This window comes from Rhinoraja longicauda, chromosome 40 (assembly GCF_053455715.1).
Source record: "Rhinoraja longicauda isolate Sanriku21f chromosome 40, sRhiLon1.1, whole genome shotgun sequence".
In the NCBI taxonomy this organism is placed as follows: domain Eukaryota; kingdom Metazoa; phylum Chordata; class Chondrichthyes; order Rajiformes; family Arhynchobatidae; genus Rhinoraja; species Rhinoraja longicauda.
Window position 1 is genome coordinate 9,563,487 of NC_135992.1, and position 16,394 is coordinate 9,579,880.

A 16,394-nucleotide genomic window follows, 5' to 3' on the forward strand; every position below is an offset into this window, starting at 1 on the left:
CGGTGCAGGCTTGAAGGGCCGAATGGCCTACTCCTGCACCTATTTACTATGTTTCTATGACCCAAAATTCTCCACGTTCTTCAGAACTATAAGCAAAACCCATGCCATTACCTTCTCCCATGCCGACATTCCCAGCACTGAGGTCCTAGTTGCACTGAGTGAGTTTTGTCAGGAAGGTCAAGTTGCTCGTTTGCCCAACAACAGATCCATGAAGCAGGCACTCTATCCCAGGCTCTGTCATGCGAAGAGATTGTCAAGTGGACAGTGGAAAAGATTTGAGGATGTATTCAAAGCATCCTCGATTTAAAAATTACGATACCCCTTTAGACTCTTGGGAACACCTGGCCCATGAGCAGCCAGCTGAAGAAGGACCATTGGGGATGGTATTGGGAAGCTGGAGTCTGCACATCAGAAGCGCACACAAGCTCTGTGTAAGTGGCAGAAGGGGCGCCCCAACTCACAAACCACTCAGAGAGTCATAGAGAGTCATACAGCGCGGAAGCAGGCCGTTCGGCCCAACTTGCCCACCCCAACCAACATGCCCCATCTGCACTAGTCCCACATGCCTGCTTTGGCCCATATCCCTCCGAATCTATCCAATCCATGTATCTATCTAAATGTTTCTTAAACGTTGCCCGTCTTGTTAGGGACTTCTTGCCGCATTTCCAAGTGTTCCCACATTGTCTTCATCAGTCAGCTTAGAAACCACAAAAATGGAGTGGACGCGTTAAGTAAGTCCTCCTTGATCTGAAGGGACAGTCTAAGTGGGCGGCACGGTGGCGCAGCGGTAGAGTTGCTGCCTTACAGTGAATGCAGCGCCGGAGACTCGGGTTCGATCCTGACTACGGGCGCCGTCTGTACGGAGTTTGTACGTTCTCCCTGTGACCTGCGTGGGTTTTCTCCGAGATCTTCGGTTTCCTCCCGCACTCCAAAGACGTACAGGTTTGTAGGTTAATTAACTGGGTAAATGTAAAAATTGTCCCTAGTGTGTGTAGGATAGTGTTAATGTGCGGGGATCGCTGGGCGGCGCGGACTCGGTGGGCCGAAGGGCCTGTTTCCGCGCTGTATCTCTAAATCTTTAAAAAAGAATCTAAGATGTAGAATGCACAGTCGCCATCTTGTATTATTAAGTTAGATACGGGGACTAATTTGTGAAGGGTTTACCTTTCTGAATCCTCTGATCCTTCATCCATAACCTGGAGAAGGAGGAGTGGCTTCCCGTCTTATCCCAAAGACTTAGCAGCACCAGTATCCCATACATCTTCTTACTTCTGGTCTGAAGAAGGGTCTCGATCCGAAACGTCACCCATTCCTTCTCTCCAGAGATGCTGCCTGTCCCGCTGAGCTACTCCAGCATTTTGTGCCTAAGCGTAAGGATGAGTGGGGATCTTATTGAAACATATAAGATAATTAGGGGATTGGACACATTAGAGGCAGGAAACATGTTCCCAATGTTGGGGGAGTCCAGAACAAGGGGCCACAGTTTAAGAATAAGAGGTAGGCCATTTAGAACGGAGATGAGGAAGAACTTTTTCAGTCAGAGAGTGGTGAAGGTGTGGAATTCTCTGCCTCAGAAGGCAGTGGAGGCCAGTTCGTTGGATGCTTTCAAGAGAGAGCTGGATAGAGCTCTTAAGGATAGCGGAGTGAGGGGGTATGGGGAGAAGGCAGGAACGGGGTACTGATTGAGAGTGATCAGCCATGATCGCATTGAATGGCGGTGCTGGCTCGAAGGGCTGAATGGCCTACTCCTGCACCTATTGTCTATTGTCTATTCAAGTTATCCCATTCCCACCATTATTTTAACTGGGTCTGATGCAAGCGTTCATCTCTCATAGAGAAATGAACTGATCAGCAGACTGTAATATTATAATTGTGATGTAAGTCATGAAATTGGAAATGATGGTCGAGGAATGGAGAGGCAGGACTTTGAGCCACTGGCTTTGCCCACTTCAGGATTGTAAGAAGTTGTGTAGGGGGAAAAAAACCTGCAGATGCTAGTTTAAATCGAAGGTAGACACAAAACGCTGGAGTAACTCAGCGGATCAGGCAGCATTCTCGGGAGAGAAGGAATGGGTGACGTTTCGGGTTGAGACCCTTCTTCAGACCAGAAGTATCTTACTGGACACAGGTGCCATTTCCTACACATTGTGCCTGCTCCTTCTCGCCAGAGATGCTGCCTGTCCCGCTGAGTTACTCCAGCATTTTGTGTCCATCTTCGATTTAAACCAGCATCTGCAGTTCTTTCCTACACATAAAGTTATGATTACTTGTGATGCAGTCAATACAGTGGTATAAACCAGCACCCAGTAAAAAGAGTTGTGGTACAGAAATTAACTGTCCTGGTGAAATAATAGCTTGCTAATTGTCCCCTTTAAGCGCAAAGCCATAATGACTAGTAGTGCAGCACTGGAGGCTACAGTAAATCATTTAAATAATGATTATTCAAAATTTGCTTGGCAGTAGAGAGGTTGATTCCATAGTTGAAGACATGTTTTACATTCTTTCCTTAAGACAATCTCTTGAATGTAGCACCAATCTGCAATTTCTGTCTCCCTCCACAAGCTCGTTTGGCAAGTCCACTCTATCTCTTGCAATCCGCTAGAAGCTCTTGAATACACCACATTGGGCCATCTCTCTGCCATGCAAAGCACGCTGTGATCTGAAGCCCAGCCAAGAACAAGCTGTCCTTATTCTTTCCATTTCCACAGTTCTCAGAACTTGATCCTTGTGGTCTTTAGCCCCTGCACAGCTTGGACCATTTACTGGGTAAACCTCTCTCTCGCACCATTGTTCCATGTATTTATTTCTGCAAATTTGCTACGTTTGTTAGATGTTCCGCACAGTGCTGGCCTCTTGGTTAAGGAGACACTGGTTCTGCAAGCATAGGAGAGAGTCATAAAATGGAGACTTGCAGGCCAACAGCATGCCTCAGTAATCGACTGGCATTCCCAGAAGATAGATGGATGGCTGTTCTTCTAGCTTCTGCAACATTTTTTACAGGAATGTTTAAGCCATTACTAAAATCAGTAAATAACAATGAGGTGAGGCCTGGGCGATCATTTTGCTGAACACCTTCGCTCAGTCCGCCCGGACCTACCTGATCTCCCAGTTGCCAAACACTTTAATTCCCCTTCCCATTCCCACACTGACCTTTCTGTCCTAGGTCTCCTCCATTGTCAGAGTGGGGCTAAATGCAAATTGGAGGAACAGCATCTCATATTTCGCTTGGGTAGCTTACAGCCCAGTGGTATGAATATTGATTTTTCTAACTTCAAGTAACCCCTACATTCCCTCTCTCACCATCCCTCCCGCACCCAAGTCGCACCAGGTTCTCGTTCTCACCTAGCAAACAGCTAACAATGGGCTGTTTCCTTTATCATCGTTTTTTGTTGTTGTTGCGTATCTTTCATTTATTTGTTTATCTCTCTACATCACTGTCTATATCTCGTTTCCCTTTCCCCTGACTAGTCTGAAGCAGGGGAATTGACCTGAACCGTCACCCATTCCTTCTCTCCAGAGATGCTGCCTGTCCCGCTGAGTTACGCCAGCATTTTGTGTCTGTTCCCATTCGGAGTTGATCAGAGCAGCGGGAGGCCCTTGCCCTTAAGAACGTGCTTTTCTTAATAATATGTTCATGCTTGTTTATTGCCCCTGTAGAAACCTTGATGCTTTGCAGGTGTAATGATCAAAATAATCATCTATATTAATTTTATATTCTGTTGAAAGCATGTTTACATTTTTTCTCACTTTTTGAGAGATTGTAGCCAAATCTCCCGATTGTTGAAAGAGACTGAGATGGGGCGAGTTAGCTACTTTAAATCTCAAACTCCAACGTTTGGTTCTTGACTATTTTACGGTGCAGTAATACGTACATTAGCACTCTCGTCAGGTTCCGATATAATGGAGCAATAAATGAAAGCATTGTGTGGAAGATAGACACAAACTGCTGGGGTATTTAGGGTGGCACAGTGACGCAGCAGTAGAGTTGCTTCCTCACAGCGCCAGAGACCCAGTTCAACCCTGACTACGGGTGCTGTCTGTACTGAGTTTGTACGTTCTCCCCATGACCCGCTTGGGTTTTCTCCGAGATCTTCGGTTTCCTCCCACACTCCAAAGACGTACAGGTTTGTACGTTAATTGACTTTGGTATAAAATGTAAATTGTCCCTCGTCTGCGTGTAGAGTAGTGTTAATGTCTCGGGTCAGTGCGGACTCGAAGGGCCTGTTTCCGCGCTGTATCTCTAAACTAAACTAAACAGTGGGTCAGGCAGCATCTCTGGAAAAAAAGGATTGGTGGCGTTTTGGGTCGGGACCCTTCTCATTATAACATAGCATAAATGGAAATGTGATCCTGATAAAGTAATCAGGATAAATCCTGAGATGGGGGGGGATCTCATTAAACCTTCAGAATAGTGAAAGGCCTAAATAGAGTGGATGTGGAGAGATGTTTCTAGTAGTGGGAGAGTCTAGGACCAGAGGGTACACCCTCAGTACCTTTGGAATGGAGATGAGGAGGAATTTCTGTCGCCAGAGGGTGAAATTCATTATCACTGACGGCAGTAGAGGCCAAGTCATTGGGTATTTTTAAATTGATCGGGTCTAGATTAGTAAGGCCATCAAAAGTTGCGGGGAGAAGGCAGGAGAATGGGGTTGAGAGGGAAAAATAGATCATCCGTGATGGAACAGTGGAGCAAACTTGATGGGCCAAATGGCCTAATTCTGCTCCGATGTCTTATGATGTATGAGCTTATTTTTAATTGACTTGTTCCATTCGTGGCTCCAGTATAAAAAGAGACGTGAAACAACCAAATTCCCTGATTGCAGCTTTGAATCTTCCCTCTCCCCTTCCCCCTGGAAAAGTAAAGCTCCATTATGAAAGAGCGCTCGAGGAAAGCAGCACTCTGCGGGCAGGCACGAAGCAAGGTATACCTGCATTTGCTGGATTCTTGATTTTATGGAACAGTTTTTAGGAATGTGACCCTCCCAACCACAATACTGCTTCTTATTGATATGACATTTCCATATCGCCAATTAGGGGCGGCACTGTGACGCAGCGGAAGAGCTACTACCTTACAGCGCCGGAGACCCAGGTTCAATCCCGACCACGGGTGCTGTCTGTACGGAGTTTTACGTTCTCCCCGTGACCACGTGGGTTTTCTCCGAGATCTTCAGTTTCCTCCCGCACTCCAAAGACGTACAGGTTTGTAGGATAATTGGCTTGGTGTAAATATATAGTGTGCGGGGATCGCTGGTTGGTGCGGACTCGGTGGGCCAAAGGGCCTGTTTCCGCTATGTATCTCTAAAATTAACTAAACTAGGCATCCCCCAGGAGCCCTCTGACAAGTGTTACCAGACAGAATTTGACATAAGGCGTTACAAGTGCAAGAGACCAGAGGTCGGACATTTAACTCTTAAGGGTGGAAAGTGATGAAGGTTTCTGAGAGGGAATTCCAGAGCCTCCAGAATGGACAGCTGAGTGTGCAGCTGCAATGGAGGAATTGATGGGGATGTGCATGGCAGGAGGATTTGGAGATTGTAAAAGGTTTAGCGCGGTTAGAGTTTAGAAAGTGTAGAAACATGGAAAAAAAATTAAACGTGGTTGAAAATGTAAAAAATTGAGGTGTGGTCTAAATCTTTGGATTGGGGATCACTTGGAAAACAGCAAAGTGGTTAATAGACAATAGACAATAGGTGCAGGAGGAGGCCATTCGGCCCTTCGAGCCAGCACTGCCATTCAATGTGATCATGGCTGATCATTCTCAATCAGTACCCCGTTCCTGCCTTCTCCCCATACCCCCTGACTCTGCTATCCTTAAGAGCTCTATCCAGCTCTCTCTTGAATGCATTCAGAGAATTGGCCTCCACTGCCTTCTGAGGCAGAGAATTCCACAGATTCACAACTCTCTGACTGAAAAAGTTTTTCCTCATCTTAGTTCTAATAGCCACCTCGGTAATTGCAGTCTAGAGAAGGGTCTCGATCAGAAACGTCATCCATTCCTTCTCTCCAGAGATGCTGCCTGTCTCGCTTAGCTACTCCAGCATTTTGTGTCTTGTTTTCGGTGTAAACCTGCATCTGCAGTTCCTTCCTGCACATTCAGCAATTGAAGGGGCAGGAAAGCTGCAAAATTCAGCAGTGAAGGTGCCCAAGGAACTGAAGTGGATCAGATAACAAGGAGAGGACTGATGTGAAGGAGGAGAAGGTTGCTGCAGGGTCCTACTGCCCGGGTCATTCCCACTGCTTTCTATATCCAGTGCATGCAAGTGGGGGCGAAAGTCTGCCTAACATGCTGTTGGTCCTCCGTGTGCAGCCCCATACGCAGCAGGGTGCGATGCACTGTGTATTGTGACACATTCCTCCCGTGACCACCATTAACATTTTCTGTGACTTGTGCCACAGTCGACCTTCTGTCGGTTCGGACCAGACGGGATAGCCTTCGTTGCCCTCGCGCATCGATGAGCCTTGGGCACCCAACACCCTGCCTGTTGCCGGTTTGTGGTTTGTCCCTCCTCGGACCACTGTCGGTAGGTACTCACCGCTGCTGACCGGGAGACCCCACAAGCCTTGCCGTTTCAGAGATGCTCTGACCCAGTCGTCTGGCCATAACAATTTGGCCCTTGTCAAAGTCGCTCAGGTCTTTACTCCTGCCCATTTCTCCTGCATCCAACACATCAACTTCAAGAACTGACTGTTCACAAGCTGCCTAATATATATCCCACCCCTTGACAGGTGCCATTGTAACAAGATAATGTTATTCACTTCGCCTGTCAGTGGTCATAATGTTTTAGCTGATCGGCGTATACTTTAGTGCAGTTGTGAGCAAATGAGTTGTCCCAATTACATGTTACAAGGACCGCACATCAAATGTTTTGTTGTTGTAAGGAAGCTGGAATGTCTGAAGATTTTGAAAGGTATTGTTTTACGGGCAGCACTGTGGCAGAGCTGCACGGAGCTGCTGCCTCACAGCGCCGGAGACCCGGGTTCGACCGTGACTAAGGGCGCTGTCTGTATGGAGTTTGTATGTTCTCCCCGTGATCACATGGGTTTTCTCCGGGTGCTCCGGTTTCCTCCCACACTGCAAAGACGTACAGGTTTGTAGATTAATTGGCTTTGGTAAAATAGACAATAGACAATAGGTGCAGGAGGAGGCCATTCGGCCCTTCGAGCCAGCACCGCCATTCAATGTGATCATGGCTGATCATTCTCAATCAGTACCCCGTTCCTGCCTTCTCCCCATACCCCCTGACTCCGCTATCCTTCAGAGCTCTATCTAGCTCTCTCTTGAATGCATTCAGAGAATTGGCCTCCACTGCCTTCTGAGGCAGAGAATTCCACAGATTCACAACTCTCTGACTGAAAAAGTTTTTCCTCATCTCAGTTTTAAATGGCCAACCCCTTATTCATAAACTGTGGCCCCTTGTTCTGGACTCCCCCAACATTAGGAACATGTTTCCTGCCTCTAACGTGTCCAGCCCCTTAATAATCTTATACGTTTCAATAAGATCTCCTCTCATCCTTCTAAATTCCCTTCTAAAATTGTCAATAGTTCCTGCTGTGTAGGATAATGCTCGTGTGCGGGGTGAATGCGGGGATTGCGTGGACTCGATGGGCCGAAGGGCCTGTTTCCTCGCCGTATCTCTAGAGCCTAAAGCCTACTAAAAAAGACACAAAGTGCTGGAATAACAGCAGGTCAGGCAGCATCTTTGAAGAACATGGATAGGTGACGTTGGAAAGAAAACTGCAGATGCTGGTTTAAATCGAAGGTGGACACAAAATGCTGGAGTAACTCAGCAGGTCAGGCAGCATCACTGGAGAGAAGGAATGGGCGACGTTTCGGGTCGAGACCCTTCTTCAGACTGATTGTATGGTGGGGGGGGGTGGGAGTAGAAAGCTGCAAAAAGGGAGAGGTGGGACAGAACATTGCAGGTAATAAGTAGATTAATTTGAGGAAGGATGTCCTTGCTATTGAGGCAGTGCAGCGTAGGTTCACGAGGTTAATCCCCGAGATGGAGGGACTGTCGTGAGGAAAGATTGGAAAGACTAGGCTTGTATTCACTGGAGTTTAGAAGGATGAGAGGGGATCTTATAGAGACGTATAAAATTATAAAAAGGACTGGCCAAGCTAGATGCGGGAAAATGTTCCCAATGTTGGGGGAGTCCAGAACCAGGGGCCACAGTCTAAGAATAAAGGGGAGGCCATTTAAAACTGAGGTGAGAAGAAACGTTTTCACCCAGAGAGTTGTGAATTTGTGGAATTCTCTGCCACGGAAGGCAGTGGAGGCCAATTCACTGGATGAATTTAAAAGAGAGTTAGATAGAGCTCTAGGGGCTGGTGGAATCAAGGGATATGGGGAGAAGGCAGGCACGGGTTACTGATTGTGGATGATCAGCCATGATCACAGTGAATGGCGGTGCTGGCTTGAAGGGCCGAATGGCCTCCTCCTGCACCTATTTTCTAGGTTTCTAGACACAGGCGGATGGTTGGAATGAAAGTCAGAGATAAGTTCAATAGGTGTGAGACAAGTTGGAAGAATTGCAGATTGTGAAGCCAGGGAATAGAAAGTAACTGGGGGGAGGGAGGGAACGAGGGGGGGGGGGGAGGGAACGAGGGGGGGAAAGTAACGGTTGGTGGAGGGAAAAATAGGTGGGAGTCCATCTGGGCCAAGCGGAGGGGGGAAGAGAGGGGGGTTTGTGATGGTGTCTGTTAGAGGTATTGAGGAGTTACTCCAGCACTTTGTGTCCTTTTATGTATTAACCAGCATCTGCAGTTCTTTGTTTCTACATTTACTTTTGCTAAATGCTGGATCATTAGATTTATCGAAGGTGGAGACAGATACATTTTTGAGTGTGGGAAATTGAGGGCGATGGATATCTGGCGCGGATGAGGAGTTCAGGCCAGTGCAGATCAGCAAGATCATGTGAATGGCAGGGCAGACTTGAGGGAGCCTGGGGACCAACTCCTGCTCCCAGTTTTTTGTGTTCTTGTGCATGTTCTTTCCACATGGCATTTCGGAGAAGGAGTGGAGAATCGGGTGGCTACCTGGGAAAATTAACAATCTAATGGAGAAAGTCAGGAGTCCAGGAACGTTTAATTTGGAGATAAAGCGTGGAAACAGGCCCTCGTGCCGACCTTCTTGTTTCTGTTTTCTCGTGCAGGTTTCGCTCGTGTGGGTACTGGTTGCAAAAAGGTTATTGAGATTTTTATGCAGGCACGTTTGGTGAGATGATCCATGATGATCCATGCATGCCCAAGTTGTCGAGCCGTGACTTGAAGAGTGACAAGGTGGTGTCGGGAAGGATGTTCCACTCTGGGATAGTCAGTCCATGGATATAGTGACTGTAGGCGGCTATTTTTGTTTGCTCTAATTCTAGTATAAATGAAGTGAGCTGAGGACTGTCTTGTAAATGTCTGGGTACTGGATTGAATGAAGTGAGATATGCTACTGGGGATGATGCCATGAGTCTCTGTAAACTGTACATAAGCGGGCTTTGGTGCGTCTTGGCTCCCAGCCAAGGCGATTTAACGCGCCTGCATGCTAAATTACGTGAGCTCAGGACACCTTTGTTTTCTAGATAGGGAATGGCTTTTGAAGTGAAATCGCCACTGTAAATTCGGACACGTGGCAGCCAATTTGTGTGCAGCGCAGGACCAAATGTAAGTGAGAACACTGGAAGTCTCTGGTTGTTTAATGCAGAGATTTTTTTTAATTTATTGTTTATCAAAAGTCGCGGTCCTGAAAGGTTAACTCTGCTTTTATCCTCCACCCCGTCACAAATTATACTTCACCCAAGCATGCCTGGTATTTTCTTATTGCATTTTAGAGTAACCAAACTATTTGTTTTTGCAATGAGAAAAACATCACAAAAAAAAACCCAAGAGTAGATACAAAGAAATGCAGATGTTCTGTAGCGAGCGGCCACCATTGCGAGCCCAGGCGGCCACCATTGGTGGTGCGGGACCACGTGGCCGCTGGCTGGGTGAGGTCACGTGGGGCGCGGGGCGGTGACATCACCCTTTGTCCCTTATTCGGGAGTGAGGAAGTTGGCAACCCTACCTTCCCGCAAGGCAGTTGGGTGGGGAACTCCCAGATTTGGGGGGGTGATGAAGGTGAAGTAGATCAAGATCTTGGCCCACGTGGCACTGTCCCCAGTCCAAGACCCCAGTTTTAAAAAAAATTTAGATTTAGATTTTAGATTTAGAGATACAGCGCGGAAACAGGCCCTTTGGCCCACCGGGTCCGTGCCGCCCCGCACATTAACACTATCCTACACACACTAGGGACAATTTTTACATTTGCCCAGCCAATTAACCTACAAACCTGTACGTCTTTGGAGTGTTATGGAGGAAACCGAATATCTTGGAGAAAACCCACGCAGGTCATGGGAAGAACGTACAAACTCCGTACAGACGGCGCCCGTAGTCAGGATCGAACCTGAGTCTCCGGCGCTGCATTCGCTGTAAGGCAGCAACTCTACCGCTGCGCCACCGTGCCGCCCCAGTTACACCTGTGCACATCCGCACGGGGAAAGAGTGGGCAAGCATTAACTGGGCCTCAGGCGATAGAACACATGCCCCTACCATGGAACACCCAGCTCGTGATCAAAGGTCCATCCACTATTTCTAAAATATCTCCGATCATCGGAAATATTGAGTAACCAGTTGAAAAACATCGAAATAATTAAAACTATTTACAATATTAAGAATTTCCTGGTCGAAAACTCAGCACTTTGTATCTTTTGTTTCATGATTTCACTTGAAGTGCCAAGGAGACCTTGGTGAGTAGTTTCAGTGTGTTGCCCTTCGGCCCAACTCGCCCACACCGGCCAACATTGTCCCAGCTACCCTAGTCCCACTTGCCTGCACTTGGTCCATAACCCTTCAAACCTGTCCTATCCATGTACCTGTCCAACTGTTTCTTAAACGATGGGATGAGATAATCTCAGCCTCAACTACCTTCCTCTGGCAGCTTGTTCCATGCACCCATGAAAAAACATACATGAAAAAGTTGCCCCTCGGATTCCTATTAAATCTTTTCCCTTCACTTTGAACCTATGTCCTCTGGTTCTCGATTCCCCTACTCTGGGCAAAAGACTCTGTGCACCTACCTGATCTATTCCTCTCATGGTTTTGTATACCTCCATAAGATCTCCCCTCATCCTCCTACGTCCCATGGAATAGAGACCCAGCCTACTCAACCTCTCCCTATAACTCACACCCTCTAGTCTGGGCAACATCCTCATAAATCTTTTCTGAACCCTTTCAAGCTTGACAATATCTTTCCTGTAACATGGTGCCCAGCACAGCAACAATTCCATGACGATGGACCATTACCCACTTAGCGACTTATGTGATTGATAGACAAGTATCCTCTTAAAAGATGCATAAATGTTAGTTGACATTACTCTTCCCAAGCTTTCACCTGCTCTGATGAATGTTTGTGGATTTGAAATCTCAACTTTGCTTCTCTCTTCACAGATGTTGCCTAACCAGTTTAGTGTTGGTATTAGTTTTAATTTTAGTTTTAATTTTAGTTTATTGTCACGCGTACCAAGGTACAGTGAAAAGCTTTTTTGTTGCATGCTCTCCTATCAGTCGAAAGACTGTATATGATTCCATTCAAGCCGTTCACAATGTACAGGTACAGGATAAAGGGAATAGCATTTAGTGCAAATTAAAGTCTGATTAAAGATTGTCCGAGGATCTCTAATGAGGTAGATGGTAGGTCAGAACCGCTGTCTAGTTGGTTCAGTTGCCTGATAATAGCTGGGAAGAAACTGTTCCTGAATCTGGAGGTGTACGTTTTCATACTTTTGTACACTCGTCCTTGATTGTGCTGGTGCCCTTGCCGAGGCAGCGTGAAGTGTAGATGGAGTCAATGGAAGGGAGGTTGATTTGCCTGATGGTCTGGGCTACGTCCACAACTGTCCACAATTACTTGCGGTCTTGGACGGAGCTGTACCCAAACCATGCTGTGATGCATCCCAATAAAATGCTTTGTATGCCGCATCTGTATGACATGCCGAACTTCCTAAGTTTTCATAAGTGATAGGAATAGAATTAGGCCATTCGGACCATCAAGTCTACTCTGCCACTCAATCATGTGTGATCTAATTTCCCCTCGCAACCCCATTCTCCTGCCTTCTCCCCATAACCCCTGACGCCAGTACTCATCAATAATCTATCTATCTCTGCCTTAGAAGTATTCATTGACGGCCTCCACAGCCTTCTGTGGCAATGAACTCCACAGATTCACCACCCTCTGACGAAAGAAATTCATCCTCATCTCCTTCCTCAAGGAACGTTCTTTAATTCTGAGGCTGATGACCTCTGGTTTCGGTGTTCTGAGGAACCAGTGGAGCATTTCAAGAATGTTCTCTTTTACTTTTTGTTTTGATTTAGAATTTAGTAGCTTCTTCCTTTCATTCTTTATACCTGATGGTTTAGTTCAAGAATGCATGTCTCTGATAGTTGAGATTCCTGTAACATGAATCTTTGGATCTTCATTCTGCAAGAGATTTCTTTGAAGAAGAAGAAGTCTCGACTTTCTCAAGCAAAATAGACATTTCTGCTTCTCAGCTCTACGCAGACGTTGCCACTGCACAAAGTTACTGTGGTCAATCGAGAAGTCGTCACTTAGGAAAGAACATCAAAGACTGCAGTTCTATTTGAAAATATACCTTCCGTTTTGTTCCAAAGGAACTGGTTCAGGATGGCATAACGTCCCGGTGAACATGGAGAGTTTTCGACCTGAATATTGTAAATAGCTTTAATAGTTCTCTTGGTATTTCATCTAAACAACACTTCTTTACGTGTAGGAAGGAACTGCAGATGCTGGTTTAAACTGAAGATAGACCCAAAAGGCTGGAGTAACTCAGCGTGTCAGGCAGCATCACTGGAGAAAAGGAGTAGGTGACGTTTCGGGTCGAGCCCCTTTTTCAGACTGGGAATCGGGGGAAAGGGAAACGGGAGATATCGACAGAGATCTTTATGTGTGACACACTTGGAAGATTATTTCGCCTTCGTGTGCATCAGTGTAGATCCTGAACTGTGTGTGCCTCAGTGAGTAGGTTTTCCAGTGCTGCACTACTGGATAGCGATCAGGAACAGGATCAATAACAGATTCCCGCCTCCCTTTAGAAGCTTCTTCACCTGGGAAGATGGTTCAAAGTTTAACCGTTTGAGGTGGCATTTGACTGTTTGATATCTCAATATGAAATCATGTAGCAGTTCGTTGATGAATCTTGGAAATAAAATTTTAGATAAAAATTATAGCCATTCAACCTCAGCATGTATTAGCTCCTCTCAATTTGTATGAATTATTATTGAGTCCAGTTTGAAGAGAATCGGGTACCAGTAAGATAGTTATTAATTTCATATTTGATATTTGTTTATGTTTAGAGATGCAGCGTGGAAATAGGTCCTCCAACGCACCCAGTCCACGCTGACCATCGATCGCCCGTTCACACGTGTTCTGTTTATCACACGTTCTCAGCCACTCCATTCACACTGGAGTCAATTTTGCAGAGGCCAATTACTCCAAGGAAGTACAGGTATGTTGGCTTGGTGTGTGTGTAAAATTGGCTTGGTGTCTGTGTAAAACTGTCCCTAGTGTGTGTGTAGGATAGTGTTATTGTGTGGTGATCGCTGGTCGGCGTGGACGCGGTGGGCCGAAGGGCCTGTTTCCGTGCCGTATCTCTTAAATTAAACGAACAAACCTACCACTCTTTGGGATGTGGGAGGAAGCCGAAGCCCTCTGCCGAAAGCCCGGCAGTCACAGGGTGAACATGCAAACTCCGCACAAACAGCACCCCAGGTCGGGATCGAACCCAGGCCTCTGGTGCTGTGAGACAGTAGCTCTCCTGCTACGCCATTATGTCCCCCAATCCTTTCAAAATTATTCCTTATTTTAGATTAATATATTGTTCATCTGACAATTCACTGCGTCACCATTGACAAATTGATCAAACTGAAAACTAGAATCTTACTTTAATACCTTACATTTAAAAAAAACTCAATGCTCGAAGTTGTTAACTTGATCTCTAAACTACATATTTTGGCACCCATTTAAAGTGACATAGGGTTGTCATTGCAATCTAATATATGATTTGATGGTTCATCTTGAATATGTTGTTTTAAAATATGAATTGTATCTTTCTTGATAATACCAGGCCAAGGCTGTTGAAGCTTGCTGTTTGTATTGAGATCAATATACAGGATGTAAATAATTAGTAGGAGAGAAGATTTTAGATGAGGGAGTGGGGGCCTGGAAAACAGAAGTTATTGAGGAGACGGAGAGCATGTGAGGTGTCTTGGAGGGATTGGACCAGGGGGGATAGGATGGAGTCGAGAGGTGGAAATTAATTCGGTGGGACATGAACAGGCAGAAACAATGGGTCTGCCAGGACAGTTCTGCTTGTGGATTTGGGGTTTTGGGAAGAAGATAGAGGGGCCGGGGAACGATAAGGCTGGAGGCTTTAGAGGGCAGCTTTTAGATGAGGGAGTGGGGGCCTGGGAAACAGTGCTGCCTGACCCGCTGAGTTACTCCAACATTTTGTGTCCACCTTGGATGTAAATAATGATAGCCTGGTTGAATTTGGGCTACATGGTTCCATCCCTGTCTTATCGTGAAGACAAGGTGTAGGTAATGGGGCATGCTAGTTTTCCCAACTAGAATACATTTTGATATTCTTCTGTTCTTGATAATACATTATTTAAACACCACTATTACCATTATGGATAGGGTCATACAGGAGGTAGCTGGAAGAACTCAGTGGGTCAGGCAGCATCTGTGGATAGAAAGAACCGATGACATTGTGGGTCAGGATCCTTCTTCAGAATGATGGACTAGAGGGGAGGTAGCTGGTAGAAAGAGGTGAAGGGAAGGATCAGTCTGGGACATGACTATAGATTTACTTTCACATTTGGGCCTGTGCTGTTAATTGTAATACTTGAATGTAGCAGCGAGGAACCATGGATGCTTTGTCCATGCACAAAAGGACATAAAGTGCTGGAGTAACGCAACAGAACAGGCAGCATCTCTGGAGAACATGAATAGGTGACGTTTCCCCTCGAGATCTTTCTTCAGACTGATTGTAGGGGTGGGACGGGGAGAAGAAAAGGGGAGAGGCAGGACACAGCGTGACCTATTACCGCGCTATAATAGGTCAACATAGGCGAGGGGGTTTTCGACAGGCAGATGGTTGGAACAAAGGCCAGTGGGAAGAACATTAGGTGTGAGACAGGTTTGAAGAGTTGGGGATTGTAAAGCCGGGGGAGGAAAGTAGTGGGGGGGGAAGGGGAGAAATAAGTGGAAGTTCAGGTATGGCCCAGGGGAGGGGGGAGGAGGAGAGAGAGTAGAAGAGAGGAGGAGAGGGTTGTGGGGGGAAAATGGGGGGGGGGGGGGGAGTTTAGTTAGAGGTTACCTAAAATTGGGGAATTCAATGGCACTGGTATAATACTAATTGTTTATACTCGCACTTCTATTTATTATTACTGTCACTATCATCACCTCTATTAATACCTATCAATATTTGCTGTCCAAGGTGACTACTCCAGATTAATGTTCTGTTTTTAAATCCTTTCCTCACCAGATTACTCCTGAAGGTATCGTTTGTGAGATGACAGGCCATTCTGTCTACAACGTGGCCACTGCTCACCCACAAGCTTTTATATCAGGGGCTTGTCAAGCACACATCATCTCAGTGTGAACCCATGGCTGATGTGTACACAATGTCCACTTCCAGCAGTGACTGCTCATCCACGGCCAGGATTGGAAACGAAGCTGCTATTTTTGCCCATCTCTTTCCGAACAAAGGCTAATTAATCTCTGATTCTCCTAATTGAGTTGAGTTAAACAAGTCTGGGTAGACTGTCTATTCACTCGGCTGACCTGTGATGTTTCATGTAGATTCTTGTATACACTTGCAGGCTTGTATACACTGGAGTTTAGAAGGATGAGAGGGGATCTTATCGAAACATATAAGAATATTAAGGGGTTGGACACGTTAGAGACAGGAAACATGTTCCCAATGTTGGGGGAGCCCAGAACAAGGGGCCACACTTTAAGAATAAGGGGTAGGCCATTTAGAACGGAGATGAGGAAAAACTTTTTCAGTCAGAGAGTTGTAAATCTGTGGAATTCACTGCCTCAGAAGGCAGTGGAGGCGAATTCTCTGAATGCATTCAAGAGAGAGCTAGAGCTCTTAATGATAACGGTATTTATTCACAAAATGCTGGAGTAACTCAGCAGGTCAGGCAGCATCTCGGGAGAGAAGGAATGGGTGACGTTTTGGGTCGAGATAGCGGGGTCAGGGGGTATGGGGAGAAGGCAGGAACGGGGTACTGATTGCGAATGATCAGCCATGATCACATTGAATGGTGGTGCTGGCTCGAAGGG